The following is a 26871-nucleotide window of genomic DNA, read 5'->3' as shown; positions in this document are numbered from 1 at the left end:
AACATTCAGGCGGCTCACTGAAATACCCCCAGATCATGTGTCGCATGCTTCGCTCTCCACAATCTTGCACTGGAAAGGGGGGGACGCAGTGGAAGAAGAAAATGTAGACACAGGTGCTCTGGCTGCAGACAATGAGTCCAGTAGTGAGTCCGAGGATGAGCATGCACATGAGAATGCTAAGAGGGTAGACACTGACCCGGGCATCTTCCAGGAAGGCAGGGACACCCGGGAGGCTTTGATCCAACTATCCTTCAGCTAGCCCATCATAGTTGGACATTCAACACACACCAGGGCTGCAGGCTCCATACTTGATACCTGAGAGCAACGTCTGCCTGGTTAGGTACATTAACTAAGTGCCTTGTCAATAAAGCTCAATGACAAACAAGTCAGTCAAAACATCGTGGGTTCCCGTCCACCTGCAGAAGTAAGGAATCACCCTGAGCCATGTTCACATATGAAGCATTTAATGAATTAACAAAATAAAGCGGAAAGGAAACTGAATGCAAAGGTGTTATGCATCACACCAACTTGTCATCAACTAATAGCGGGGCAACATGAAAGCACCAGGGAGAACCCCATGGTGTGCCTAAGGTGCCCTAAGTTTACGTTTCCGGGTGCTACGTCTAGGTGCTCCCCCCTCGCTGGCACTGGCATTTGAGACAGCCTGCTCACTGTGCTGTCCCGTTGGCCTCGATAACCTTGGCGGCCGCCCTCTGGCTCATGGAGACTTTCATGGCCCCGCCTGGGAGGGAGCGGCCAGTTCCATGGCTGGCATCTCCCCAGTTGCCGCAGCCTCATCGGATCCCACGGTCACTGGCAGAGGGACGGAGGAGCTGCTGCCCTCATCCGGAGCGCCCTGAGAGGAGCTTCGCTTCGAACCTTCCTGCTCACCATTGATGGATGGGCACCGAGCTGGGATACTTGGTGCCCATTCCATCTCCCTCACTGGCATTGACCAGCTGAGGTTAATGCCGCTGTGAGGGCTTGCAGGTCCGAGCACAACGTCAGGGGGCCCTGATTGTTCTCCTGGAGGAGCCTCTCCGCAATAGTTGCCACTCTCTCCATGGAGGAAGCATGGCACTCGGCCATGAGGCTCATTGCATCGGTGATGCTCCGCATGAACTTCTCCAGCACGGAGACCATGCCACGCATTGCCTCATGTATCGCCGCCAGATCCTCCTGCACACCCTGCTGCACTTCCAGCGTCTGCTGCCTCATGGACGACTCCAGGGGGACATCATCAGCCACCGGCCGAGCATGTGCCTAGCCCCCTGCAGTCCTCCGACTGCTGGCGCCATGGGCATTCTCTGTCTCCACAGACACCTCAAGCGAGCGTGAAATGCCCTCACTGCTGTGTCCCAGGACACTAGTCGATGACCTAATTCCCACCGAGGTGCTAGTATCTGCGCTGGTGCCTGCCTGGCAGAGATGGTGTGATGCTGGTGCTTCTAATTGTTCTGGGGCCTCAGGTATGAGAGGTGGCCCCTCTGCCTCCTCCTCCCGGCCCTGCTCTGGTGATGCTGAAAGGAAGAACAAGGACATTTGATTAGTTCAAGTGGAGACAATGTCAGTGTGCATACCTGGCCCCCGGATCAGTATGCGCTCATCCTTCCATAATCAATGGTCAACCCATGTTGGAAGCTTAAATCACTGAACATTCAACAGTGGGGTGGCTGCTGGGACACACATGGTGACCTCAGTGCCCCCAGGCACCCCAGCCTCACCGCCACTGGTGGGCCTGGGTGCATGGCACCTCTCTAGCTCCATTACCTCCTGCTCATATCTGGTGATTTTGGCCGGCTGGGCCTGGCCTCCGCCAGTCCACATCCGCTCGCCGGTGTTGCGTGCAGTCTTCTCCTGAAAAGGAGAGAGGAGCATTGATTAGTCCACCCTGTACCTGGATTCCCATCACATCCCTGCCAGCCCAACCTGAGTGAAGCATTGCAGGGCTCCAGTGAATTGTGACCCCACAGCTGCCGCACACTCACACCAAGAAGCCACGGCTGACCCCCACCTTGACCACACACTGCCTCCATCACATTTGCCACCACACGGTTTCACCTTCCAAAGCAAGGATGCACAAGCACGTGGAATGCCAAGGGCAGCAGATGGTTGGGTGCCCCACCACCTGGAAGCTTCCCTCCCAGCATGTTAGCACCCTGACTTTGACATGTTTTGCAGTTCCAGCACTGCGCCTAGCTGCAGATCCTTGAGGTAGACCCCAAAACAGTACACTGGGTGTCAGTCTGCCACATGCTGCTGGTGCAGAACCCATCTCAGAACAGCCCTCTCAGGGTGAACTAGGCATGGGCAATATCTGCTGGCCCACCTAGCGAGGGACAGGTGCCATGAATGATTCAATGCTGTAACTACACTCAGAGTTGGGTGGAGGGGTGTTGGGGGGAAAGCCTACCTGCTATGCCAATATGGTACCCACCCTTCCCGAGCGCAAGAGGTCATTGAAACGCTTGCGGCACTGGACCCAGGTGTGTCACACCACGTCGTGGGAGCTAAATATGTCTGCCACCTCCTTCCAGGCACCTTTGCTCATGGGGGGAGGCCTCCTCCTCCCATCCTGAGGAAGAAGGACCTCCCGCCATGCTGCCACCTTCTCGAGGAGGGCAGCAAGGCACTCGTCAGAGAAGCGATGGGCACGGTGCCCCGCAGACCTACCCTCCTGCCTGGCCTGCTCACCAGCAGCACCCTGGGGAGTCCTTCTGTTTGCCATGATTCACAGCCTTTGCAAGGCTGCCAGGAGCGCTATTTAAACAGGCCGCCATTGGACCCGGTGGTCATTGCAGCCCCGTCGCCACCCGCCCACTCCCGCTCTCCTCAGGAGCCGCGCTTCACACTGGGCGGGCCTTAATTGGCCCGCCCGCTTAAAATGGCGGGGCGGAGCCAATCGCGGGCAGTACACCCAGGCATGCATAATGAGGTAATCAGGTTCTACTGAAAGAGTTCTTATACCTGTCCTGTATGCTGTTGTGATCCCAGGGTTTGTAAAATGTGCCTTGCTGTTAATAATCACACCTGCAAAGCTTAGTGGTGAAAGCTGTTGTTGGATAGGACTCCTGACTTACCCTGCGTAAAACAACATATTGTGCAACTGTGTAGCTACATAGCGCCACGTTTATGTGGGGCTGATGGGGTGCTTGTGGTTGCATAAGACATATCTTTGTTGTATCGACTATTTAAAGTGAAATTGATCTTTTTAGTTGAAGCATCATTTGCCTGTTAATTAATATGTAATTTGCACTGGTTCTGATTCATGTTAAAGTAAAAGCTGCAGAGTGGAATCTTGTTGGCAATTTCTTCATTTGGGGGTCATTCAGTAAACCTGGCTATTTTGGTTTGCATTTCCCTGCGGGGATCATAACAGCATGCTGTGAATTGCATCCATAATAGAATTTGCGGCTTTTTGGTAACAAATATTTAGAGATGTTAGCATGCCAATATATGGAAAGAGTTTTGAAGAGTGGGCAAAGCAAAACTTAGAAACTGCTTTTCCCTGTGCATTAGATATGGGCCCTGTGAAAGTCAGCTCACGATGTGTTTCTGCTTCTGTGGTACTTTCATGTATTCACAACCCTCCCAAAGCAAATTATCTGAAATTGAATAAAACTGCAACCAAAAGTGGTGTCCTTTTCCTTCAGTTTATCTTAAACGAGTGTAGCACAATGTGAAAGAGTGTAAAATAAGGCATAACCAGCACCTTGGTATTTAGAAAAATTTAAGATACTGTCACTAATAGTTTGAAGACAGCAGTGACTCGGCATGGTAACAACTGATTTGATGCCCATTAGTTCCTTCGCGGTGACTGCCTGATATTAGCTTTGTTGTCATGGAGAGGCTCCAGGAAGAAGGGTGTCGACATCCCTACAGGGAGGATAATCAGAGGACGTCTCACCCTGAGCTGCTTTCAATGCCAATTAGTGGTTTGCTCAAGAGCATTGACAAGGATCCGGGTGCCAGTCACAAACCCAGCCTGTCAACTGGGAAACGATACATTGCTCCCGAAAACTAAGAAATAGAACAAGAAAAAGACACACAAAAATAAGATTAAAAAGCTTCTTGATTTTATCTTTCACTTTTTATAAGAGGGCGTTAGCTTGGCTCTAGTGTGATTAATTTACCCAATGGTGCTGAGAGAAAGCTATTTTTTGTTTACAAGATGTTTTTGCTACCCTGAGCAGGTTGAGCTGCAAACTCTTAAGATTTGAAGAAACAATACCGTTAACCCTTGGATCAAATTTCTCCTTCAAGCCGCCAAAAGCAGATTAACTGAGCATTCTTCTACATGTTTTTTTGCGAGCTGTAATCTTCCGCTGTATCGTGAATTTAAATTATGTCTTACAGAAACATCAACATACTCCTCAAATATTACATTGAAAGAATGTGTGAAGCACATAGAAAAGCTACTGAGGCAAACAATAGTATGATTAAAAACTGAGTGCAGATTGAAGCAAAACGAGAGACAATTTTGAATGAATCCATGGATCAGAGACCAGTGCAAAGCTGCTGTGGAATTAAACATATGAGTGTGATTAAACAAGACAAAAGTGAAATTGAGTAAATTAAAGTAGAACAAATAAAACACAAAAGTTTGAAAAATGGATAATAAGACACATTATCTAACAAGAATACTCACCAGACAATGCTGTAGCTCGATGACAGAATAATTTAGGTATGTGCTTCATGAAATCCTTTATAACTGTAGTATTCTGTGACAGCTTATTATCCAGATCAAAGGGAGCGGAATCTGTAAAGAGCAGGAGTAGGGTTCAAGAAGACAGGGAAACAGGAAAAAGAACAAAAATCGTGCAGGAACTGAAAAGGAAATGGATAGATGGAATGCAGCATGGGGAACAAAACCCTTAGAAATACCATTTATTTTGAACTTTTCACTTCAGTGTGCTTTTTTTTCAAAATTATTATACTTATAATATAATTGAAATTGCGCTTTCGAGAAAGACGAAGTTATCTACAGCCTTCAAGATCGTGTCATTTGATAGTTATAGTAGGCAGAGTATATTCAGAATTTGGTGGCAATTGGTGGAGTGTCTCTGTCTCTTTAAGTTGATGGTTAGACCATAGTTGTCAGCTGCTTTCGAAAAGCAGCCCATGATCCTTTGAATGCTGCGCTCACAGTGTGACACAAGGGCACAGTCATCGGCAAACAGCAATTCCTGTATCATGATCTCTGTTACCTTTGCTCAGGATTTCAGTCATCTCAGGTTTAAGAGATCGCCATCCGTTCCGAATTGCATGTATGCTCCATCAATACTTCCATCAGATGCGCCTGAAAGCATGGCAGCAAAGAATATACTGATGATCACAGGGGCCATGATGTACCCCAACTTCACATCACTTGTTACGTCAAAGGGGTCAGTGTATTCATCACAGTCAGTGAATCTGGCCAGGTTGGAATTGTCAGCAAGGTGATAAATGGAAGCTCAGCATTCTTTGCAAGAGACTGTGAAGCAAACCAGGAATCAAACTTACAACAAAACTTTCTGTGTACAAAGGTGTGGTAACACTTACCCTCCTATATGCCTGTGAAACATGGACTAACTACTCCAGACACATTAAGCAATTGGACAGGTCCTACATGAGATTCATTTGAAACGTTATGGGCATCAAATGGGGGGACAAAGTGCCCAACGCTGAGATCCTTCAAAGAGCAGAAATGGCTGGAATTGAAGCAGCCTTCATCAGAGCCCAGCTCAGACGGAGTGGACATGTTCATATGACTAATGACAAAATCCTGAGGCAGTCAGTATTCACAACTTAAACTTGGGCAAAATTTCCCCGTTGGCGTGCAGGGGCAGAACCCCCACGCTGATGTGTAAAATGACGCGCGGTGACGTTGGGCGAGCCTCCCGATGTCACCACGCGCCATCGTGATATTTCATTGGGCGGGCATGCGATTATATCCGATGTGCCCTTGCCATTAATTAACAGGCCACTTAAGACCCTTGAGGCGATTTTTCAGTGCCCGTGCGATCTTCGGGTCAGCGCATGGGCGCAACGGGCAGGTGGGTAGGACACATTTGTATAAACCTCACCCATGGGCGGGATAAGAGAGGTCAGTGGGGTTGCGAGTGTGCACAGTCAAGTATTGATTTTTCAAAGTTACTGATACTTGCCTGTGCGATCTGAATACTTCAAAACACATACCAGCTGCTTTGTCAGGACTCACAACCTTCAGGTCAGCACTCTGCAGTGAGGAATCTTTTTTGGGCCTGCAGGTTTCTGGAGTCTTCCCTTAGCCTGGGAATGGGAGCTGAACTTTCCACTGGAGGCACCTCGTCTGAGGAGGAAGGAAGGGCTAGAAGGGGGAGGAGGCCAAGTGTGCTCATTCAGCCTCCAGGGGAGTCACCTTTGGGAGGACAGGCACAGGCACAAGGGGTGCAGGGCCAAGAGGTAGTCCAAGGCGGAAGGTGCCGCAGAAGATGTCACTATCCTGCTGCCAGTGTATACAGGCGGTGAAGCAGCTCCCTCAATATGTCTGAGGTGCAGTACCGAAGGAGGCTCCGTATGTCAAGGGAGACAGTCAACTATATCTGTCAGATGATTGGGTCCGAGATCTCTGTGAAGTGTGTGGGTGGACACCCCATGCCAGTGGCTCTAAAGGTCACAGCTGCCCTCAACTTCTATGCATTTGGATCCTTCCAGGGCTTGGTGGGTGATCTTTGCGGTGTTTTCCAATCAGCTGTCCACACTTGTGTCAAGCAGGTTACAGACGCTCTGTTCAGACGGGTATTGACCTTCATCCACTTCCGCTGGGACCAGGCAAGTCAGACACAGCGAGCCAGAGGCTTCGCGGCCATTGCTGGCTTCCCCTGTGTCCAGGGTGATATAGACTGTACACATGTGGCCATCAAGATGCCAGCAGGTGAGCCCGGTGCCTTCGTCAACAGGAAGGGCTTCCACTCCATGAACGTGCAGATAGTGTGTGATCACAGGATGCAGATTCTGCAAGTCTGTGCAAGGTACCCAGGCAGCTCCCACGACACCTACATCCTCAGATACTCCCAGGTGCTGGAGCTCTTCAGTGCTCCAGCCCGGTTTGATGGGTGACAAGGGCTATCCCCTCAGAAGGTGGCTCATGATGCCTCTCTGCCGTCCAAGAACAGAAGCTGAGAAGCAGTATAATAGGAGCCACGCCCCCACAAGGGCTGTGGTGGAGAGAGCCATCAGTCTACTCAAAATGCACTTCCAGTGCCTGGACCACTCAGGGGGCGCACTCCAATACCCCCCCAGATCGTGTCTCGGTGATAGTGGTTTCATGCTGCGCTCTCCAAAGTCTTGCGCTGGAAAGGGGGGATACACTGGACGATGAAGATGTAGACGCAGTGGCTGCGCTGCACACGATGAGTCCAGCAGTGAGTCCGAGCATGAGCACGCACAGGGAAATGCTGAGGGGGTAGACGCTGACCTGGGCACACTCCAGGGAGGCAGGGACACCCAGGAGGCGTTAATCCAACGAACCTTTAGCTAGCCACATATGGACCTCCAGGACAAGCCTGGGCTGCAGGCTCCATACTCGATCCCTAAATGCAAAATCTGGCTGGATAGGAACATTAACTAAGGGCCTTGTCCCACAATCACTCATAACATTATTGGTAACCATCCACCTGCAGAAGAAAAGAAACACCCTCAGCCATGGTGACACGTCTGAATTTAATATAACAAAATGAACTTAAAAAAACAAAATGACAAAGGTGTTAAACATCATACCAGCTCATAAATACCTTATTGCGGGCCAACACAAAAGCACTAGCGACAAACCCGTGGTGTGCCTAAGGTGCCTCATATTTACGTTTTCAGGTGCTATGACTTGGTGCTGCCCCTCGCTGGGAGTGGCATGAGACAGCCTGCTGACTCTGCTGTCCTGTTGGCCTCGATGACCTTGGCGGCCGTCCTCTGGCCCGTGAAGCCTGTGCTGGCCCCGTCTGGGACAGAGCTGCCAGTTCCACAGCTGGCATCTCCCCAGTTGTCACAGCTTCATCAGATGCAACAGTCACTGGCAGAGGGGTGGAGGAGCTGCTGCCCTCATCCAGAGCACCCTGAGAGGAGCCCGCAGAGACGACAGGCAGCTGCTGCGCCGACGTGAGGTCACTTTGGACCTCCCTGCTCACCGTGGATGGATGGGCACCAAGCTGGGAAACTAGGTGCTCAGACCATCTCCCACACTGGCACTGACCAGCTGAGGTAAATGCCGATGTGAGGGCTTGCTGGTCCGAGCACGTCCCCAGGAAGCCCTGATTGGTCTCCTGGAGGAGCCTTTCCACAAGAGTCACCACTCTCTCCATGGAGGACGCATGGCACTCGGCCATGAGGCTCATTGCATTGGTGATAGTCCATGTAGACTCCTCCACCATGGACACCAAGCCAAGAATAGCCTCATGTATCTCCATCAGATGCTCCCGCACACCCGGCCGAATTTCCTGCACTTGCTGCATTGCGGACAACTCCAGAGGTACATCATTAGGCATCGACTGAGCTTGTACCTGGTCCTCTGCAGTCCTCCGACTGCTGGCGCCAAGGGCACTCTCTGTCTTTGTCAGCTCCTTCAGTGGCTATGAAGTGCCCTCACCGCTGTGCCCCAGGACCCTAGCCGATGTTCTAATTCCCACCGAGGTGCTAGTATCTGCGCTTGTGCCTGCCTGGCAGAGATGTTGTGACGCTGTGAGTCTGAGACTTCAAGGCCCTCTGGAGTGAGAGCGGGCACCTACTGCTCCTCCTCCTGGCCCTGCTCCACTGATGCTGAAAGGAAGAACAAGGACATTGGATCAGTTACCGTGGAGACAATGTCAATGTGCATCCCTGTCCCCCGGATCATTATGCGCTCATCCTTCCCTAGGCATTGGTTAAGCCATGTTGCAAACTTCAATCACTGAACATTCAGCACTGCTATGGCTGTTGGGAGAACAATGGTGACCTCACTGCTGGGAAAACATACTTGCCTGTGGCACCCCAGCCTCACCGACACCGTTGGACCTGTGCGCATGGCGCCTCTCCAGGTCCAGGGCCTCCTGCTCGAAGCGGCTGAGAATCACCAACTGGGCCGGCCCTTCGCCAGTCCTCATCCGCTCGGCGGCATTATGAGCTACTTATACCTGGATTCTCTCCGCAGACGGCCCACCCCAACCAGAGTGGGACATTGCAGGGCTCCAGTGCCTCCTCACCCCGCTGCTGCCGAACACTCACACAAAGATGCTCGCCCACCCTTGGCCAAATGCTGCCTTCATCACATTAGGCACCAGACAGTCTAACCTTCCATAGCAAGGAGGCGCAAGCACATGGAGTGCAGAGGGCAGCAGATTGTTCGTTGCCACACCACCTTGAAGCTCCTCTCCCAGCGTCACCACCCTGACTTTGACATGTCCTGGAGTTCCAGCACTGCGCCTAGGTGCAGTTCCTCCAGGCTGCCCCCAAAACAGTCATGTGGGTCTCAGTGTACCACATGCTGCGGGTGCAGAACCCATCTCTTCACCACCCTCTCAGGGTGACCTCGGCATGGCCAATATCTGCTGGCCCACCCAGCAAAGGACACATGCTGTCAATGATTCAATGCAGTCACTACTCTCAGATTTGGTGGGGGCAGGTGGTGCCAGGGGGGAAAGCCTACCCGCTGGGTGAAGTGACCAATGCCAACATGGCTCACCCTTCCCGAGCGCAACAGGTCGTTGAAGCGCTTGTGACGCTGGATCCAGGTGCGCCGCACCACGTCGAGGGAGCTCACGATCTCCGTCACCTCCTCCCAGGCACGTTTTGTCATGCGGGGGGGGCCTCCTCCTCCCATCCTGGGGTAGGAGGATCTCCCATCAGAAAATCGTCAGAAAAACGAGGGGCAAGGGCTCCTTGAACCTCAGGAAATATGGCATGTCCGCCGTGGACTGGGAGGAAAATGCACAAGATTGCTCCCCTACCTGCAGCGGTTCAAGAAAGCAGCTCGCCACCACCTTCTCCAGGGCAATTAGGGATGGGCAATAAATGCTGGCCTAGCCAGTGAAGTCTACATCCTGTGAATGAATGAATTAAAAAAATAAAAATAAAATAAGAAAAAAACCTGGGGAGCTATTTCAAGTCGTGGCATTGCTTTCTTCGGACAGTAAAGAATACAGACATCAAAGGACAAAAAGCAGCCCTGAAAAATCAGACAATTCATCCTTGCCCACACAGTGGAAAGCCATGTAGGTCTGCAATTGGTCTCCACAGCCACCTTAGGACATATAACAGATGGGTCTACGCACGCAGGAAACACCCGTTTCTGATAACGAAGGGAAACCAATGACGAGATAAATATCATTTTCAATTTTTATTCTTAGCAAATCTATTAAAATAAATGACTAACTCAATTTACAATCACAAATGCAGAGGAATAACTGTTGCTTATCTGCTATAAGGTTTGAAAAGAATGCAAGACAGTGTTGACAGGGAAGAGTGGAGGAAGAATTAGTGGTGGAGTGGATTAGCTCTCTGTCTTTACACCTTTGAATTCAGCCCAAACTGATGAGATGAAGGTGGAATTTATGTTTAGCTTTGACAGTCCTACAATAAATAAATTTTGCGAGTCTCAAGCCAGTGCCTGCTGTGTTTGGGCCAACAGCCATATCTCTATCTACCCTTAACTGGCAATGCGTTGATAAATATTGCATGGCTTGTTCCTGGTGCCCGGTTTGAGTCAGCCTGCTGGCTATTTTCTAGGTTTCTGTTTGTGCAAACCCAAAGCCTTCACATTGCTTCAACACTCTGAGAAAAAAGCCATCAATTTGCACTGACTTTTACTTTTTTGCTAATATTAGCACTGTAAAACTTCCTGCCACTTCTGTAACATATCCTTATCTGTCCACACCTCAGATCACCCATGCCTCTGTTACCTCAAGATTCAACTATTGCAATCCTCTCCTGATCGGTCTCACCATTACCAGGTTCTGTTAACTTAAGCTCATCCAAAGTTTTGCTGCCCATATCATAACTCCCAGCAAAACAGGCTCACTCATCAGCCCTGCGCTCGCTCGCCTACACTGGCAACACTTTGATTTTAAAATTCACATCCTTGTTTTCAAATTATTCTATGACCGCAACACTCTCTATATTGGTAAATGTATCCAGCTCTAAAATCCTCTAAATTATCCGCCTCTTGTACATCTCCAAATTCTCACCACTCCACCATCGGCAACCAGGCCTCCAGCTGCCTAGTGCCCTCCTTAAACATCCCCACCTCTTTACCTCTCACTCTTCCTTTAAGACATTCCTTAAAATCTATCTCTTTGACAAAGCTTTTCATAGGATTGCCAATCCTCCAGGATTGGCCTGGAGACTCCAGGAATTGAAGATTAATCTCCAGGGTATTGCTGTGTGCAACCGTGGAGAAAAATCATTACAGCATTAAAAAAATTATGGATGTTTTTGTCATTTTTTTGAACATTTCTCTTTATCAGATATAACAATATTGAAAATGGGGGAAAAGGCTGCTTTGCTGACAGTCAAACGTCATCCATTGGGTAATGAGTCTTTTTGTTTTCCAATGGCATAGGAAGTCAGTACGTTACAAGGATGGATGTGTTGGCCAACTAATGGCTGGAGTGTGAGAGCAAGTCATGTGATGAAACCTCCAGGGATACATTTAATCACAGCAACCCTAGTTATGGTCACCTGTCCTAATATCTCTTTATATGGCTCAATATCAAATTTTGCATTATAACCCTCCTATGAAATACCTTGGGACATTTTATTTGTTAAAAGTGCTATACAAATACAAATTGTTGTTATTATTGTTCTGTGTATGTTGAAAGTCTGAGCTACTAAATAGAAAAAGAAATAAAAACAGAAAATCCTGGAAAAGCTCAGCAGGTCTGGTAGCAACAGTGGAGAGAAACAGAGTTAATATTTTAGTTTGATGACATATCACCAGAGTTTTTGCTTTTGAAGTAAAAAGCTGAATTGTGTTAAATATAAAAATCCTGTATTTTTCTTTCTGTTGTGCAGCATGCTTGTCCTCACATGAGGTAAAAAGGAAAGGCATTTAACTGTTGGGGAGATGGTGGCGTAGTGGTAAACCGACCAGCATGATAATTTAGTAGCTCAGGCTAATGCTTTGGGGGCACAGGTTCAAATCCCACTGTGGTAGCTGGAATTTAAATTCTATTAATAAAATGTGGAATTGAAAGTTCATCTCAGTAGCGATGACAATGAAACTATCATTGATTGTTGTGGAAACCCATTTGGTTCACTAATGTCCTTTAGGGGAGGGAAATCTGCTGCCCTTACCTGGTCCGGCCCCCGTGTGACTCCAGATCCACAGCGATGCCCTCAAGGAAAATTAAGGATGGTCCCAACCGTGGATCATGAGCTGAAAGGAAGGCCTGAAATCTGGCTGGGTTTCCTCCAAACGACCAAAGCAGATTTGCCCTGGCTTTTTGAACCATTGCCAGGGCCAATGCCACCTTGACAAAACACAGCCTGGTGAGTTTAAACAGTTTTCCGTTCTGCTGAACAGGGATGCTTTATGAAGCAGACCTAAGGCAAGATTGAGAATCTGAGGGAATGATAATGTCATTCATTTATGACCTGTGGGCCTTGGGCATATTGTTTTATAACTTCACTGTAACAAAGTGATTGAAGAGCTTAAGTGGACCATATAACCACGGTAACAAAATCACTGGAAGAGATTGAGGAGATCATCTATATTTTCTTGGCTCCATATCATTTGAAGTCTGCATTGCATATCCTTTAACATCTTGTGTATCTTTTAACATTTTGTAGCTAAGTGTTAATATGCATGGAATATAGAGATCAAAGGATAGAATTGGCATAATGTTTTGAACAAACCACTGATTGTTATAATCATGCTAGAATTGTGAAGTGCAGTACCTGAGCTCTTATAGTGAATTGGAAATTCAATAATAAGGAATCATATCCTCAACTAGAATCATTTGTATGATTTGACTGAGTGCTCATGTTGGATTTTGTCACAGGAGTTAGTTAAAGACAAGGACCTGAATCTGTGGCTGTTACAACTGACGTCTGCGTTTAAAGTAACATAAGAAAATAGACCAGGAAAGCAGTCCAACAATCCCTCCTGCAGAAGTGCAGCTGAGATAAGGAACTCAGCAGGGCACAGGAATTTAAGGTAACTCCCATTGCTTTGCTGTGTTGCTCAATAACGCTCCAGTCAATAAATTCTGAACAGAATGTTCAATTTGTGGACATAACAATTCATGTTGTGTGGTGTAATTTATTGGCCCCTTAATTCATTCCACTCTATCAGAGATTGACTAAATTTTCTGATCAATAATCATTCAGCTGAAGTAGCTTCATTGAAATGCTACTGATTCTAAATTGCAAGCAGAAGTGTTTCTGCAAGAAAATAAAACCCATGGTATGAAAAGACACTTGTCACATCAGCAGCAGCATCTGTATTCACAGAAAGAGTGAAGCTCAGCATTGAAATTGGGAGTAAGACTCAGTATTTTAGAAGGGAAAAATCTGAGCACTGTAGTGGGGACCAGATCTGAGTGACTTAGCAAATAGTAGTGGTAATGGATCTAAACACATCTGCCAAAATGAGACTTCAGCATTTTAGTCATGAGCCAGCTTCAATTTGGCTGTGAGCAGGTGTGGCATTTGAAGTAAGAGATGGTTTCAGCCCTTTGGCTAGCAGCAGGTATCAGCACTTTCACCAAAGACTGCAAAATTAGTAACTCATATTAAAGTAAAAGTCTAGAGGGACAACAGTTTGCAACGGGACACATGACTAGGAAAGGAGGGCGAGAATGTTCATGGCTCAATCAATGTAGCACCAATTCAGGGATACCTATATGTCATTCATAGTAGTGTAAAAAAAGAACATATCAATGGCTCAGTAATCATTCTGAAGCTAGGCTAACCAATATACAGCGGCTTTGTTTTCCCTCAGTAACACTGAATGAAGGTATTTTTGTGAATATTCCATGGTGGAATGAAGCAAGGATACTAATAATGTAATGATAAACAGCCATTGACCTGAAACATTGTTTCTCTCTCCACAGATACTGCCAGACCTGATGAGTATTTCCAGAATTTTCTGATTTTATTTCAGATTTCCAGCTTCTGCAGTATTTATGCTATTGTACCCTGATAATGTGTTGGTTTCTTTGGGTGCATCAATATATTGTATTACAGATCATCAATAGGATATTCACCTCCTGACTCCTCAGCACAAATCCAATTTCTTCTTGTGACAGTTATAAGTTGCATATTTTTGTCAACTTGTCCTATTGTAAATTCCTATTTTTTCATCTCCTGATAATTTTTTCTCCGTCAAGTGTAAATACAGGATTTGGTCAGTAGGTGGTGTTGTATTACCTTCCATCAACCCCTACCTCCACTGCCAACTGCTCCATCAAAACATTCACTGGGTGAAAAATATTGCCTGCCAATTTTTCAAGTAACTGAATGTTATAATGTTCCAAAAAAGCATTTTAAAAAATCAAAAATAAGTATTTCACAATAATATAATTGAAATTACCCATTAAATTGTACTTCCATCTTTTGATGCCTTCATTAACACTTTTATTTGAAGAACTCAAGTTTATTTCAATTGCCTGTACTTAAATTTGATAATTTTGCTCGGTGCTGTGACTCTATTGCCTGATTAAAGATTGTACAGTGTATTTATGTTCACACTTCCAACTTTCCATGGTCGATAATTACTAGATATCCAGCTTTTTTTAAAGTTCTACTCATGGTGTGGGTGATGCCAGCATTGTAGAATACATACTGACCAAATCGGGTAGAGGTGGGATGCTATTTTCCCTGAAGGATGGCATTTCAAGCATTTAAAAGCTTTTAAAAAGAGCCGATTAGTGCCCTTGCACCTAAAAAAACAACTTAACTTTAAGAGTGTCCTTGAAGAGCCACAAACGAGCAGGATTAGCAGAAACCTACCATGGTGATTAATTTAATCAGCGATGTTGTCAGTTTTGGGGTTGGAGTCACATTCTAGTGCGATGTCGTTTAAACTTACTCAAGAAAAATGCAGAAACTCAATTTGCTTATACAATACATGGGTTTGAAATTCCTTGATCTTTTATACCAGTTTGGACAATTCAGGGTGAATTGCGCTCACTCACGGTAAGTCCACCCCAACCTATTTAAGTGATGATGGAAGTACAATTCAATGGGTAATTTCAATTATATTATTGTGAAATACATATTTTTGATTTTGTTTAAAACCTTTTTTGGGACATTATAAAATTCAGTTACTTGAAAAATTGGCAGGCAATATTTTTCACCCAGTGAATGTTTTGATGGGGTAGTTGGCAGTGAGGTGGGTGTTGATAGAAAGGGTTGGTGGCAAGGACACCAGGAATAAATCCTTCTTACACCTACCTGACAGACCAGATACAGCCTCAGTTTGACATTTCATCCAAAAGGCAGCTCCTCCATCAGTGCAGCATTCCCTCCGTACCACACCAGGACCGTCAGCCTAGATTATGAGGTCAAATCACTAAAGTGGGGCTTGAAACCACAATCCTCTGACTTAGAGGCAAGAGTGCTACCCATGGCTAACACGCAAAGCAAACTTATTGCACTATTTTGCCTCTGAAAACAGTCATTCTGTTAACAGTCACACAGTGGGGATAACTAAGGATCTGTGTTGTTGTTCTGAGAAAAAATATATCTTGTATTGCAAAGCCAATTCAATGAATGCATTTCACTCAAACTGCTTTCAAATATATAAAGAGGTTTCCACATATATAAAGAGGTTAGTGTCAAAGCTTGTCCCCCCCCACCCCTCCCCTTCACCCAGTGTCTGCTATCTACAGTGCACACTTCCATCTAGCTCGTATAAATAATGATCTTACTCTAGCTGGTGCCTGGAGGTCCAAGTGCTCTATAAAGCTAGCAAGTATTGCCTGCAAGTATATTCAGTAACTCAGGTCAATTCCAAAGGACGATGTGGCTCCTTTTATGACAGGCCATTCTTTCAGACATTTCCCTCGAGGGACAGTTAAATAGAAGCTTATTAAATGTCCTTTCTCTTCCTTTTAGTTGAGATTAAACATTATGTCCATTTGTTCTTGTTTCCATGCAGAAATAATTTTCGCTCTTCACTCTGTCACTCGCTGGCACAACTCCCATCTTCCACCTTCCATAAACTTGAGCTCATCCAAAGCTCTTCTGTCCATTTCCTAACTTGCACTAAGGCCTGTTCACCCATCACCCCCATGCTGACTGGCCTACACTGGCTCCTAGTTGTAAAAATGCCTTGATTTTAAAATTCTTATGCTTGATATCAAATCCCGTCAGGACCTTCCCTACCTCTGTAATCTCCTCCAGCCCTGCAACCTTCCAGGATTTCCGTGTTCTTCCAATTCTTACTTGCGCATCTCCAATTTTAGCCCTTCCATCAATGGTTTTGTTTTTATTCATTCATGGGACATGGGCGTTGCTGGCCAGGCCAGTATTTATTGCCCATCCCTAATTCCCCTTGTTCAGAGGGCATTTAAGAGTCAACCACATGGCTGTGGATCTGGAGTCACATGTAGGCCAGACCAGGTAAGGACGGCAGATTTCCTTCCCTAAAGGGCATTAGTGAACCAGATGGGCTTTTACAAAAATCAACAATGGTTTCATGGTCATCATTAGACTTTTAATTCCAGATTTTCACTGAATTCAAATTCCACCATTTGCCGTGGTGGGATTCAAACTCAGGTCCCTAGGGGATTGACACCAGGTTTCTGGATTGCTAGTCTAGGAACAATATGCCATCGCCTCCCCTCAGCCATGCTGCAGCTGCCTGGGCCCTAAGCTCTCGAATTCCTTCCTAAAATCTCTTTGCCCTTCAACCTCTCTTTTCTCATGTGAAATGTTCCTTCAACTCTACCTCCTTGAAAAAACTTTTGTTCATCTAATATCATCTTATCTGATTCGATGTCCTATTTAGTTGTCATCACTCCTGTGGAGTGCCGGGGACATTTTACTGACATTAAAGGTGCTATACAATGGCAAGTTGTTGTTGTTTTCGCTGGTTCTGTGGGGAGGGGCATGTTGCATCCCACAGATGGGAATTAGTCACATGAGATGAGGAATTTCTATCCAAAGCACGTGGTAAAGTTTCAACCTCAGGCAGCTGTTTTCAGTAGAGACACAGACACCAATGAAGGGAAGGAGAGAATGGTGAAGGGAGTGAGGGGAAGGGGGCCAAACATGAAGTGGGGAGAAGGGGGTGTAAAACACCAGCATGAAATGAGGAGGAGAGCATCAGTGAGAATTGCAGATGGGGAGAATGGCGAATGCCCAAATGGAACCAAAGGCGGGAGAAGGCTCAGAGCACACACTGAAACAGGAGGGAAGTTTGATAGGCTGAACTTATGGAGGAGAAGTGCTGACATAAACTGGCAGGAGGAGAATGGAAGGAGATAGTTGCCAGCATGAACTAAAGGCTTGCAATAGATGAAGTGGGGGGAAGGTGTGGAGAGTGTTAGCATGATGTGGAAGGGGGAGGAAATTGCATGTGCGGACTGAGAGAGGGACAGAATACCAACATGAACTGAGAGAGGTGGGGGAGTACAATGCTGAGTGAGGGATGGAGGGATAGAGTGTCAGCATGACTAGAATGGCGGGAACAGTGCCCGCCTGAAAGAACACATGGACTGGGATGAAAATAGCAGCTTAGCAAACTGATGCCCGAGGAGTGGAATGCTTGGGCTTTGAAAGAGCTGGCATAGGCATTATAGGCCAGATGACCTCTTTCTGTGCTGTGGGATCCTGTGAACTGTGCTTGTGTTTCCCTGAGTCACACAAATGAAGCTCAAGTATCACCACATTTTGCCACCTAAGGTAATGTGCCCCAGATTCAAGGACAGTTAGAAATGATCAACAAATGCTGGACTTTCTGCTGATGCATAGATCACATGAATGGATATTAAAAAAAGCTATTCCCTGCTGCTACCCTTCCTTACAGCCTGCATAGCTTCTGTACTACTTAATCCTGTTCTTTACAATACCAACCTCATGCTCATAGCCTGTGAGATCACTGATTGCCATATATTTATGATAGGCACTGAAATACTTTTGCAGTCTAGTCAATGCTGTACTGTAGGGAACGCAGCAGCTAATTTGCACACAGCAAGCTCCTACAAACAGTTACGTGTTCATGACCAGATAGTCTGCTTTTGTGATGTTGATTTGAGGGGTAAATATTGGCCAGGACACCAAGGTCAGCACCCCTGCTCTTCTTTGAAATAGTGCTATAGGGTCTTATACATCCGCCTCAGAGGGTAGGCACAGGGCCCACGATTTAATATCACATCCCAAAGACAGTACCGCCAACAATGCAGCATTCCCTCGGTACTGCACAGGAGCATCAGAATTGATTTTTGTGCTCAAGAGCTGGAGTGGAACCTGAACCTAAAACCTTGTGACTTAGTGGTAAGCAACCATCTGAGCCAGGGCAATTAATTAATTAATTAACTGACAATGAATACAAATTTACACCAACATATGCTTGTGCCTCACTGTAATAACCAGATAACTTGTGTATTAAGTGACAGATTGACTCAGAGCTTTATTATAGTCTTGGTAACACAAGATGCAATTTTGGTATTGATTCTGGTGGTGCCCAGTAATTTATACATCAGTGAAGTACTTCACTACTGAACATTTGTTAGTTCCTTAAATTAATTATCTTCTTACTGCTCTAGAGTAACAAAATTTGACATTCATACACAGCTAGCCTGCAATTAGTTACTGATTATAGCTGGTATTTCTATAATGTGACATTCACCTGGCAGAGCTGAACTGCTGTGCATGCTTTGTAATGATGTGAAAGCAATAATACTGAACAGCCTTGGTTCTCCCAAGCATTTACATGATGGTAAATGAGGGCCTCAGAGGGTGGGCTTTCACCTCTATGATTTCAGTTCAAATTTAGCCTACCTTGATGGAATGAAAATCTCCTTTGCCTGCTCACTGTAGGATGTGAAATGAGTTGAAGCAATTTTAATCCGGCTTTTAAAAAGTACAGTTCCCTGGCACAAGGCTCTTAGTAATTTGGCATTAAGTTGACAATCTGACTCAAAAAGGACAGCATAAAATTTGAACGTTCACATTTATCGACTGGAGATACTCTTCTGCATTAAGGTTAAGGCCCATTGTTGCTCCAGAATAAAAGCTTCATTCTGCAACAGACTGTTTTATAGTTGAGTAGGAATCATTCAATGACACTGGAATTCTGAAATGAAAACATGTCTCATATCACAGAAATACTTCCCCAGAAAGTGATCAGTATAATCTGAAATCAAACCTGTGTCAAAGTAAGGCCACTTTGATTTACAATTGCGTGACATGTTGGGTGAAATTTGAATAAGCTAATGCAAATAAGTTGAAATCTTTTGTGTTCTTCTCCCCTCTTTTCTTCTACCCTCTCCTCTCCTCCCTCTCCCCTCTCTCACCCTCTTTCCTCAAGGTAATGAATCATACTTTTGTACAGTTACTTAGGTACCAGCAGCCTGGCAGTTCTCCAATTATGACCTGGAGCCAATCGACTCCTGAAAGTGAAAGATAAGTAGGCTAACCATATTTGTTGAGGTATTTCAGCTGAATTAAATTCAATTATTTCACTACAAGTAACATTTTGAAGTCCTCAACAATACATAATAGACCTCCTTTGTAATTCAAGATAATCCCCTATTGTTCCCATTGTCAAACATGGGAACCAGGAACCAGGATTGTAGGAGTATTTATCAACACTTCAATGGAGATGTCCATAGCAGAAATTAGTGCTCCCTAAGGCAAGGAACCAACAGATGGTGTCAGAGGCAAGTCCTTGACAGAACAATCATATAAAGGCTCAGGATGCAATGAGTCAAATGGCTTTTGTCTCATTCTAATTTTCTTGTAGTCCTGTTCTTGCATTATTTTGCCCTGTTGACATTTATAATCTTCATCAAAGTCTTTGCAGCTCTATTGTAACTATCAATGGCACAGTAATTCATTGACAATGAAGTATTGTGGGATTTCCTGAGAACGTGAAAACCTGATAAATACAAGTTTTGAAAAATGATTTGCACTGTTTTCATTTCACTGAAACTGTAGCCCCAGTTGAGGAAACAATTGATGTTGAGTAAATGACCCCAATTTATTCTTGCGGTGTAGATGGCATCTTTAAAGCATTCAAATTTGACGTTTGTAGGTTTTCAGCACTTTTAAAGTATATTAATTTATTACTCATTATATAGTCCATTATCTTGTTTGTCATTCCAAAGCCTGTTGTACAACTTTATTGTGGCACTTAACAAATCACTGAGAGGGCAGCCGAACTGTAAACTGAGCAGGTCCAGTGAGCATTGCCTCCCATTTTTATAATAATGTTTTATTATAAAAGCTTTTCCAAGCACATTTCTACTGGTTGAATATTATTTGTGGTCACTATCCAGGAACACCCACGTGAATTACAATTTCTAATTATGTGTGCAGTATGAACACTTTTTTTAAACACCGTTTGCCAAAAAAGCCATTCTAATGATAGGATTTTTGACTCGGCTCGATAATTATAAAATCTATGCTGCGGAATCTTGCTTCTGAGTTTTAAACTCCCTGAATATTGTAGTTCATATTCTCCAATTTAATCTCTACATGACATAATTATGTGCAATATGGCAATCTCCCTGTACTCCATATTAATGCATTGTCCCATTCAACACACTCTTTTCTGATCAGCGCAGTGTTCTGCTTAACATACTGTCACCTCCTAGATATATTTTCATGATCAGTACACTGATCCAACATCTCATTTAACAACACAGTAATCTCTAAAACGCCTCTCCTGATTCGAAGTTACAGAGGGAAATCATGAACCCCCATGGAATTCCTGCTCTGACTCCTTGTCCCTTTTGTGCACCACATACTATGGGGACATGGGGCCAGCTAGGACATTCCAGTCTAAAACAAACAGGGGTAATATTTTAATAACACAGAAATGACTTTATTACACCTTCCAGATCACTATGGAGACTTACACAGGTCCAATGCTGCGCTCTTCTCTCAACCATATCAATTAGTTGTTGACAATTGATAGACTGTAATTAAAGTTTAATTGTTTGTAATTGGAGGTGAGCTTTTTGCCACTTTTTTGTCCTTCTGGTCAACTGCTTGAGTCAAAACAGTTTCTCTCTATTTATTCTATATTCATCACCCCTATAAAATCTTTCTCTACCTTTCTCCGCTCGAAAGAGAACAACCTTAGTTTGTCCTGTCTAGTTAAGAGTGGTGATGTAGCCACTGGCTATGTAGTAAATGCATCTAATTTATTTTCAGCAGCTGGGAAGGATGGAAGGAGGATTGTTGGTGCAAAGGTTGGATGGGGTAATCATGAGACGGTTTCTCTATGATACAATGCTCAGAGCTTCCAAACGTGTTTGTGCAATGAAATTCTTTCATTTCAATAATGATAACGCTGACTGATTCCTGGGACAGTGGTGACTTTCCCCATGACCAAATAGCAACAGCCCAAGTGAACCCTAGGGTTTTTCTAAATGGCTGGACTTCCTGAAGTCCAGGACCTTATTGATTCAGTGCTTGTACCTGTGCATGCTCTTATGCGCACTAATGGGCCACTCATGAATCCTATTAATCCTATTAATGTAGAAATAACATGTGGTCATCTGCAGAGAATCAGGCAATTAAATGCCAGCTTCCCAGAAGTGGGCACAATGCCATTGTTTTAAGCAATCCACCACTTGCCTTTTGTTTGACTCACAAACAAAAATTAATCTCCTGCATTCGCTGCTCCTAATGTGGCCTCCTCTGCTGACTGGGTGACCACTTTGCAGAACACCTCAGGTCTGTCCGCAAGCATGACCTAGACCTTCCAGTCGCTTGCCATTTCAACACACCATCCTGCTCTCATGCCCACATGTCCGTCGTTGGCCTGCTGCAATGTTCCAGTGAAGCTCAACGCAAACTGGAGGAACAGCACCTCATCTTCCGACTAGGCACTTTACAGCCTTCCGGACTGAATATTGAGTTCAACAACTTCAGACCAAGAACTCTTTCCTCCATGCTCACCCCCTTTTTTAATCCCCTTTTTTCTATATTCATTTTTATTTTTTATTCACTTATTTTTAATTTTATTTGTTTATCCGTGTTTTTATCCCCCCTTCTAACCCATTTTCTAACCTTTTTTGCCCCACCACCACCCTGCCCCCCCACTCCACTCCCTACAGGGCCATCTGTTACTTGTTCCATGATGTCCTTGCACACAATGCTACCCTTGTTCTGCTATTATCACATTCTGCTTTCTTACCTTTATGCCACTATCAGCACCTTTTTGAGCACTAACCACTACAATTAAGATTCCCTTTGTTCTTCAGTTCATGACATCTTTGCCAACCCCTCCTTTATCCCCACCTATCACTGGCCTTCTATCCAGCTCCACCTGCCCCACCCCCACGTTAAACAGTATAAATTCAACACATTTCCGCCTCTCTTCAGCTCTGAGGAAGGGTCATGCGGACTCGAAACATTAACTTTGTTGTTCTCTCTCCACAGAGGCTGTCAGGCCTGCTGAGTTTTTCCAGCATTTTCTGTTTTTGTTTCAGATTTCCGACATCCACAGTATTTTGCTTTTATATAAGAATAATTTATGGTTGACTCGCACATAACTAAAACTACCGATTTTATGGTCCATGGTACCTCACTGTGTTCCAGCACAGGTACAATGGGATGCAGTCATCAATCGTAGCCATAGATGGGAATGCATAAACCCAATATTATGACGTTTTGACTGATGTGGGTTATTCGAAAGTAAAGCCTGGCCAATGTGTCACAAATAATAGTTATTGATACATGCTCAATAGGTTTAATCTTCAATGGAGAAATCGATAAGGACCAACTGAAGGTGGAGGATACTGAACATCATAGGAACATAGGAAATAGGAGCAGGAGTAGGCCATTTGGCCCCTCGAGCGTGTCCTATCATCTAACTAGATCACAGCTGATCTTTTACTTCAACACCATTTTCCCACACTATCCCCATATTCCTTAGGGTAGAATTTTCGGGTGGGCAGGCGGCCGTGATCAGCGAGCCCGGGACCAGGGATGGCCAGGGAATGGATCGCCGACGGGCCGATTGCGATTTCATGCCAGCGGGCCAATTAACGGCCAGCCAGCGTGAAACGCGCTCTGGAAGGCTCAGCGCTGCCTGGGTGGGGGGCGGGAGGAGTGCGAGCGCCGAAGTCAGCATGGGGCAGTGCGGAAGGAAAGCCCCCTGAAGGCAGAGAGCTGCCTTCGGGGAGCTGACGAACTTGAAATCAATAAAAACAGAATGTAAAATCAGGCAAAAATGTCCACATGCCAGATTGAGACACCCCAACATACGGACGATGAAATTTTTTTCAAAACATTTTAAGCTTTTTTTAAGGAATCACAGAAGCCTCATCCTGCCCTTGGATGAGGTTTCCTTAAAAATGCAAAGGGCACCTGGCCAACCCAGCTGCACGCCAACTGTAATGTTGGGCGGGCAGTGAAAAATCACCGTTAATTGCTACTTTAATAGCCTTAATAGGCCTCTTCATTGTGAGCGGGCGCGCTGCCGACTCTCATGTGTGCCTGCCGACCGAAATATCACGCAAGTGCACGATGACGTCGGAACGCTCTCCCAACACCATCACATGCTATTTCATGCTCGAGGGTGTTGGGCATATGCCGAGCAGAAAATTCTGCCCTTGATGTCTTTAATGTGTAGAATTCTATCAACCTCTGTCTTGAACATACTCAATGACTGAGTCACCACAGCCCTCTGAGGTAGGGAACTCCAAAGATTCAACATCCTCTGAGTGAAACAATTCCTCCTCATCTCAGTCCAAAATGGCTTGAGACTGTATGGCCTGGTTCTAGACTCCCCAGCCAGGGGAAATGTCCTTCCTTCATCTACTCTATTGAGCCCTGCAAGAATTTTGTATGTAAATGAAATAACCTCACATTATTCTGAACTCTCCTCAATCTCTCCTCATAGGGCAATCCCGCCATTCCAGGAATCAGTCGGAGCTATCATTATTGAGATTAAAGAATTTCATTGCACAAACACGTTTGGAAGCTCTGAGCATCCTCTCACAGAGAAACCATCCCATACTTATTCCATCCACCCTTTGCACCAACAATCCTCCTTCCATCTTTCCCAGCTGCTGAAAATAAATTAGATGCATTTACTACATAGCCACTGGCTACATCACCACTCTTAACTAGACAGGACAAACTAAGATTGTTCTCTTTCGAGCGGAGAAGGGTAAAGAAAGATTTTATAGGGGTGATGAGTATAGAATAAATAGAGAGAAACTGTTTCGATGGCTGGGAGGGCTGATGATCAAAAGTCACAGATTTAAATAATTGGAAAAAGAGGCTGGAATTTTCCGGTCCCAAACATGGTGAGAATTGTTGCGGATGGGATGGAAAATTTGACGGACCAGCCAAAGGTCCATTGACTTCGGGAGGCAGTCTCCGGTCCTGTGGTGGGCGGGACAGGAATTTTCCAGGTAGAATGTTTTTTACACAACGCAACGAGTTGTTGTGATCTAGTACCCAATGGGTGAATGGATGGTAAATTCAATAGTAACATTCAAAAAGGAAATTGGGTATAAAATTCATATCTTAAAACCAAAAAATAACATGTAAAAAATTGCAGGGCTATGGGGAATGAGAAGTTATTAATTTGACAGGCCTTTCAAAGAGCTGGCACAGGCACAACGAACCAATCGCCTCCTTCTGGTCTGTACAATTCTGTGAATTGGGTATTTATTTTTATAAGGCACATACATGAAATTCAAACACCAACATATTTTATTATAATGGGGTAGAGATTCAGGTGGAAGTAATGCCCAAAATTGCCTTAGTTTTGAGATGCCCCAAGTGATCAAACTCATCTGCATTTCACCAAATCTGAAACTGGTCATGAACCAGTGCAATCAGGCAGCATTTTAAAACATGCCAATGTTTTTTCTCTCATGTTTGTTTTAAAAAAAATGTTCCTTGGTACATTTAACAGTGGTAAGTTGGTGCATTAATGCAGTTGAATATGGATTTATCATAAAAAAACAGGTCTTTTAATCACAGTGTCCAGTCCATGCTCTCTGATTTTAAATTACTGAACATGAGTTTAAAAAAAGGCAGAGCCATGTTCTGTTATATTGGTGTACATGAAACCATTGTTGATTGTAGTAAAAATCCATCTGGTTCACTAATGTCCTTTAGGGAAGGAAATCTGCTGGTCTGTCCTACATGTGACTCCAGACCCACAGCAATGTGGTTGACTCTTAAGTGCCCCCTAAACAAGGGAAATTAAGGTTGGGCAATAAATGCTGGCCTAGCCAGTAACACCCATATCCCATGAATGAATAAAAAGGGCACTTAGCAGAACCGCATACAATATGATGTAATTATTTATTTAAGGAGCAAGTTGTGAAAAGGCCAAAAGGATTGGGGCTGATAAGATGGCACTGTGCTGCCATGAATTAAATGGAAATTGAAGATCAAATGGGAAGTTTAACTTTTGCATTGTGGCTCGAAACTATTGCCAACCAGAGAGGTCACGAAGAGACCTTTCATAAAAGCATAAACAAAGTTGGTAAAATTTCAGACAGTTTATGGGATTGCTAGAGTTATATCAAAGACATCAACTGAACGTCAAAAGATGAAAGATTTGCAGGAGTTTGGAACGTCATCCACATCGGCCTCATTTGAATGCTTTACAAAGTCCTGTATGCTCTGATTTGGAACCCTTCAGACACGTACAACTGATCTCTGGTTAAATGTCTTGCAATCGTGTCAAACCCAAACTACGTATTAATCACAAGAGCAACAAGAAAAATCAATCTGCTTTCCCTGTGAGACAGTTGTAGTATCTGTGAAGTTGATGTGATGATCAGTAACACTGCCTCATCTTATTAGCTCCATTCATAAGCCAGTGAGGTTTTGGCCACTTTGCTACTCTCCATCAGCAGTCATACACTTGCAGTAATACACCAGGGTCACAACGAGAATCAGCTGAGAGCATGTTAGCAAAGGGCTCACAGTAGAGACTATCAAACACAGTCGTACTAAATAACACAGTATGTGGTTTTCATTAGAGTCTACATTTGAATTGTGTTAGAATCATATCTTTCAAGACTGAATTTTCCATTTAAAATATGGAAAGACATTGCATTATCTGGACATTTGGTTGCTGACCTAGAGTCTTTTTTTTAAAAAAGGTTCATAATTCACCTTGGAACTGTCAACAAGCAGGCCTCTTCCAAGAATCACCTGGCCTGCACGGTACTTGAGGAAGATCTATTTGTTCTGAACTGCAATTATCTTTTTTGATGTGGGAAAAAAAACTGAAGTAAGGCAAAGGCTGATAACTTGCTGGAAATCAAATGGCAGAGAAAAAAAAACACCATATGTTTGAATCTGCTGGTTTTGAACTCAGTCTTGCTGGGGAACAAGCTGAGAAAGGAAGGCTATCCTAACTGGCTCTCTCCCTCTCTGCTTTGCCTGAAATTGTGTGCGGCTATCAACCTGTAGCCAGGGGATCGTCACCTGAGTATAACTTGTCTGCATTTGGACCTGCAAAGCTGAGACCAGAAGAAGTGATCCAGCCATATATATACTCTCCTCCACGGCAGCATCCCATTGGTGAGAGTTTCCAGACGTCTACGAGGTCTAGTGGCCAGTCTTCACACGAGGGAACTCCAGATCAACAGCGTCGAGACCCTGCAAACTTTACCCTTTATTTCTAAAGCTCATCTCTGCAGAGGGACTATATCTGTTTGCCCCTTTGTTTGTCTTTGTGTGTGCTGGGGGAATTGTTTAGGAAGAGATAGATAGTTATACTTCCAGAAT

The sequence above is a fragment of the Cetorhinus maximus genome, chromosome 2 (assembly GCF_964194155.1).
Source record: "Cetorhinus maximus chromosome 2, sCetMax3.hap1.1, whole genome shotgun sequence".
Lineage (NCBI taxonomy): Eukaryota > Metazoa > Chordata > Chondrichthyes > Lamniformes > Cetorhinidae > Cetorhinus > Cetorhinus maximus.
The sequence above is the reverse complement of the archived record's forward strand: the minus strand, read 5'-3'. Positions refer to the sequence as shown.